The sequence below is a fragment of the Mixophyes fleayi genome, chromosome 7 (assembly GCF_038048845.1).
Source record: "Mixophyes fleayi isolate aMixFle1 chromosome 7, aMixFle1.hap1, whole genome shotgun sequence".
NCBI classification, from domain to species: domain Eukaryota; kingdom Metazoa; phylum Chordata; class Amphibia; order Anura; family Limnodynastidae; genus Mixophyes; species Mixophyes fleayi.
The window spans coordinates 41,371,759-41,377,987 of record NC_134408.1 but is presented as its reverse complement, the minus strand read 5'-3'; positions in this window follow the sequence as shown (position 1 = coordinate 41,377,987).

Here is a 6,229-nt window from a genome sequence, read left to right as displayed (position 1 = left end):
TGTGCGTGTGAAAATATATTCTCACATCCATGTTACTGGAGGTGGGTGATTGACTGTCAGGTAGCCCAATAAAGCAATAGGAATCTTTGCTGATTGCCCTGGTATCATGACATGGCCTTACAAATAAACAATGATGATGATTATGATACCAGGTGAAGACAGTGAGCCACCGGACATCACTGTGACGTATGGCTGTGCTCATTTTTAGGTACTACGGTTGCCGAATATCACAGATTTTCCTGCAGACCTCTATGGTTGTGATGTCACCTCGGAGTACGTTCCAGAGGCACGTCGCAGGGAATTAAAATCCCCCACCAGTGACTCTTATGTTGAGTCTGATACAATGTAACCAGGGCCTGATTAAGGGTTCTGGCCGCCCTAGGCTAATACGGCCGCAGCGCCCCCCCCTCCACCGAATATATAGGTGTATAGGAACACTCCTGAATATGAATGTTCAGGTGTATTCTCCAGCATTCAAATTTAGACAGATTGTGCCATTGTCTCTTACCTGTTCTTGCTCTTCTCTCTTGCAACTTTGTTATCCTCTCGCTGGCTTCTGGAAAGTTGGCATCCTGTTTTGAAAATGCAAAAATATATTATAATGCAAACCCTAAATGTTTAGGCCCTTTAGTTAAAACAAAACACTCCATTATGGCCAGCTAAAAGTACCCCATTGGACAGGCATATATAAGCAATATCTGAATATTTGTTGTCAATCAAATACAAACCTCTACCAGCCCCATCTCACTAATATTTAGTATTCTAGTGATTGCTGAGACCACCCATGTGACCATCACACAATCATGAGATTCTGCCCCCCAAAGCTGCTCTATTTTTTAAATACCCCCTGCAGCCATTTTCCTTAACCACAACCCCCCCCCCACAGCCATTTTCCTTAACCCCTGCTGCAGCCATTTTCTTTACCTCCCACCCTGCATCCATCCCCCTTGCAGCTATTTTCCTTACCTCCACTCTGTAGCTATCCCCCCCGTCACATCAAAACTCCCCCAGTCACATATATCAGCCCCCCTCCTCTGCCCTCCTTCATACATATCAACCTCTCTCCCTCCCTATAGATTTTCATGGCAGCCCCCCCCCTCCCACCCTATAGATTTGTATGACAGTCCCCCTCTCCCTCCCTATACATATGCATGACAGTCCCCCCTCTCCCTCCCTATGGATATGCAGGGTAGTCCCCCCCCCTCTCTATAGATATGCAGTGTAGTTCCCCCCCTCCCTATAGATATGCAGGGTAGTTCCCCCCCCCCTTCCTATAGATATTCAGGGCAGTTCTCCCCCTCCCTATAGATATGCAGGGCAGTTCCCCCCCTCCCTATAGATATGCAGGGTAGTTCCCCCCTCCCTCTCTATAGATATGCAGTGTAGTTTCCCCCCTCCCTATAGATATGCAGGGTAGTTCCCCCCCTCCCTATAGATATGCAGGGCAGTTCCCCCCCCCTCCCTATAGATATGCAGGGCAGTCCCCCCCCCCTCCCTATAGATATACAGGGCAGTTCCCCCCTTCACTTACCTGTAGTTGTGCCAGCGTTGCTCCTCTCCTCAGATCAGCAGATAGGAAGTGAAGACGTCCTGCTTCCTGTCTGCTGCACAGCAACAGGCAGCCTGGCGATTGGCTGTGTGTTGCTAACCACTAACCACCAATGCTTTTGATCGTCGAGCCCTCCACCCCCCCGCGGCGACCCCCCTCCCCCACCCCGAAAAAAAAAATGAATGAAGAAAAAAAAGAAAAGAAAAAACTCGCAGTGCCGCGCCCCCCGGGACCCAGCGCCCCAGGCTGCAGCCTGGTCAGCCTAGTGGTTGATCAGGCCCTGAATGTAACCACGACCTGGCAATCACCAGAACACAGTTGATTGTTACAGTAAGACAGACTGCTATTAGCAGTGTGTTTCTTGCTACCTTGGGATCTATATTATCCCCATGAGATGAATTCTAGGGATGAAAAAAGTCTATATTTTATTAAAATCTTCTATTGAAGTTAAATGTTGTGTAACTGCAATTTGTAAGTATCCATAAGCCAAATCTCTAAAACGTTTATGTACATACTGCAGGAAAAATCAATTTTAATATACTATTTCAAGGTTCAGTATATACATTAAACATTGGATACTGAGCCAGGCAATTTCCTTAAAATATAGCATAATTGTGTTATTGCTACTGGGTGAGCATTAACAATTGTCAAAGATGTATTGGTTCTCATCTCAAGTAAATGGGATTTACATTGTGATAAGAGACACTTATCTAATTAGCAAGAAAAACATAAATGACCTGACAAATGTAACATGAATGCAGTATTCAAAAGGTTACCATAAAGGACAGATAAAATAATGTAACTTAGTTTGTATACAAGTATTAGCTAATCAGACAACTGTAAATAATATATCAATCTTGTAACATCAAGAGAGATGTAGGAAAATATGTAATGAAATTGCCTGTTGGAACAGGTTGGGGCTTCCTACAGATAGGCTATTAGATTTGTGGTACAGAAACAGTGATAGATACACGAAATAGAATTTCAGCAGAATGGTCATAAAAAGTAATACAGGAAAGATATTAGAACAGTACTGGATGGATAGACTACTATAAATATGGAAACGTTAAACAATATAAAACATAAACATAAAATATTTTAAACTTTTACATTTATTTAAGAATGAAGTCATAATATATTTATTATCTTGATACTAATATAATGTTGACCAAAGCCCACAGATTGGTGTGAGTTCCCCTATTTTTTTTTACCTTTTAATGACTTGTGCACCTTTGTACCCATGTACAGACTTTTGTAGAGTAGAAACTAAATTGCATGTCCATTGGCCCAATAACTGTGTCAGTAATTGAATAAAGTGCTATTTGTGCATTTCCAGATTAAATGATGACCCCCGTGAGCAATGTTAAACATCATTACGCCTGTTTTGTCTTGTTTTTCTTTTTTAACCATATTGGATTACATTTATATAATATTGAATTGGATGGAGTCACACAATTTGGTGAAAGTGAATTGCCAAAATCTCACCATGTGTGGGCAGCGTAACTTATCAAAATATGGCAAGTCTAGAACCTATGGTAGCTCCTGTGATAGTGGACATACAACATCATTAATCCATGCAAACATAAGCCAAGTACAAACCATTGTCTTATGTCATCAGCCATAGCAGCTTGCGGGGTTGCCCCGTACATATATTTTCCCTTCACTTTTCTTTCAAAGCCTGTTACACAAACAGCCTTTCAAAGCACAAGGCTGCAGTTCAATAAATGTACTGTATACACTTCTTTTCCACTTGTGTTTCAGACTCATTATTAACTCATTATAGAAAATGCAGCACAATGTCGCCTACCACTGTTGGCTATGTATGAAAGTTTCTGCAGAAGTTCTTTCACAAAGTGGGACTATTCACCAAAAATCTACAGACAAGACCCCATTGTGATAAATGACAGCACTATGACCATTATTTACAATGCGTTTGCTTATGCTAAACCCATACATCATCTCTAACAACACCGCAGATGTTTTCCTCCCTGGCCCTGGAGCAGTAATGTATTGTTTACTGGCTCACGCTGGGAGAGAACAATGGAAAATTGTTTTATTATGTACATATCTATTAATAATCTTTTTACCCTGGTTTTACTACTCTACTCTGCCACAGGCCTTGTCCTACTCCATACTACATTCTATGTAAGGGGCTGGATAATTTGACTATGTCATTATAAGACAAAATTAAAGCTGCAAAAATATATACACAGCGTGGATGTATATTAAAGCAGAGGTAGGCAGCATGTGATTTGTCAACTGTTGTAGAACCACAAGTGCCAGCATGCCCGATACGGGTAACTACATTTATTCATATAGCATCATTTTTCTAAGCCCCTTAATGGTTTTTTTTAAGATATTTTTGCATGTAGTTGGTGGAAGGTTCCAGGATCTTGGGAGTGACTATCTCAGATATTTCACTAGAGCTCAGGTATAGTGATATAATTACTGCAACTGCAGGGGGTGAGAGAGTTATAGGGCCCAAGGTTGACTGGGGCCTGGCAATACCAGGTCATCTTCCTGAGGCCACTGCTCCTCTGAGCATGCGAAGGTACCGGAGTGCACACAGTTAAACCTCAAACGGGGCTTCACTACACGTGCGCTTGCCCCCATGCACGCTCAGAAGAGGAGAGTGGTGGGCTCCACAGAGTAGACCATAATAAATGCTTTAGCTATACTACTGGACAGCATAAACATGTAGCATACTCACCAACAGTCCTGATTTCCAATGCCAAAATTGGTTTACTGATTTGAAAGACAACCCTCACAATTCAGTGTGAGGGTGGGTCAGGCAGATAGTGGTATAAAATGTTCTAATTTCAAAATGACATATCTGCTAATGATCCTGATTTCCACTGGGACAATCGTGATTCCTCAAATCCATAAATTGGCGTGGCCTGTTGGCATGGTCGTGGTATGTGCAGATCATAGGAGTAGCCAAAATTGTCCCAAATTTGCTATTGTGAATGGTGGCAGATATACATAACAATGGATAAGCCATAGATGCACAGGTAGACACACAGCACAGTCAATCACCTTTCTCATGTTAAATGGCACTCACTCATCAATCCTTCCATAACTTGAATGCCCATTTGTTGTGATTATGTTAAGCAGATCTTGCGAACATTTGCAGGATGTTATATAAGAACATATTTTACCAAACTCTGAAAACCAGTAGTAAGGAGTTTGCAGATATGGTGATCTCATCAAGGAGTACATAGATTTAGTGCAATAGCTAATTAAATTCAGGACATCATTAATAAGTGCTGTACATTGTCTTTACATTCCAGACATACTATTGGAGTTCTCTGATGATGTTTCTGCTATGTGGTGCCAAGTGCTAATTTCAGAGCAGAAAATAAGGGAAGAGTTTGTAACGATCTACAGTGGGGATTCTAAGCAAGGTGCATCTGTAACATCTATGTAATGTTATCTCTGGATGTGGCTGACAAACATGACTAATGTCGCTGTCTAGTAGTTGGCTGCACTATAAATGCAACAATGGAATCTTTCCCACTGAGTTTCAAGTTCATCTCTGATTTTGATGTAAAGGATATATTCACATTCTTGTTCTGACAGAATGGAGAGATTCCTTGTATCTGAGGATCCTGTTCTTTATAGGCATCAGCTACTTACTTCCCAGTATTTCTTAAATAAACAATTGAGGATTTTTGGTGACTATGCATCTTTCTACCCCTAGATGTAGCCAATCTTTCTAAAGACAGTAATTTTAGTACATTATTAAATGCATTTTCTGGTTGCACATAGCTTTTTTTTATCCAGCCCTTCACCCAATACTAGTACTTTGGTGGCGGTCCCTCTCCTCCCTCCCTGGTATTTAAGATGAGCCGTGGTCGTACAGTGCTGTTCATACAAGGCGACAGATCCTTCCCTGCACCTGCGCACATTGAGCTTTACCTTTAATGTTTTCAACTTAAACCCAAATGTTCCACATGCTCATTCTAATAAAGCTGGCTTACATCAGTGGCAGCTCTTACAATGAAATAATAGACATTATTCTACCAAACTATATTAAACCTTCTGCATTTCACTGTTGGGTTTTAAAATATTTTTTTTCCACATATAGACCATCTGACCACACGTTAGTTCCTTCATTCCTCAATTATAAGTGATAAAAGATAGATAACACCAACAAAAATATATATTATTTCAATTCAGGAAGACATAAAGGGGTATCAGCAATATTTTGACAATAATCCTGAGAGTTAAAAATAATTATTGTTAAATACAATTATAACTTGTGTATTCTTAAGAAAGAAAGTCCCATGACTATACCAGCCATGAAGGCGAGCATGCTGTGGAAACACAAACTCATACAAGAGCGTGGCTGTGTCTATGCTAAATGAACCTGTAGAAAATGTTCATAGTTTAAATACCATTAACGTATAGACAAGAATTGTGAACATAGTAGGCAGCAAGGTGGCTAAGTGGTTAGCACTTCTGTCTTACAGCACTGGGGTCATGAGTTCAATTCCCGATCATGGCCTTATCTGTGAGGATTTTGTATGTTTGCCCCGTGTTTGCGTGGGTTTCCTCCGGGTGCTCCAGTTTTCTCCCACACTCCAAAAAACATACTGGTAGGTTAATTAGCTGCTATCAAATTGACCCTAGTCTGTCTGTCTGTGTGTATGTGTGTGTGTGTTAGGGAATTTAGACTGT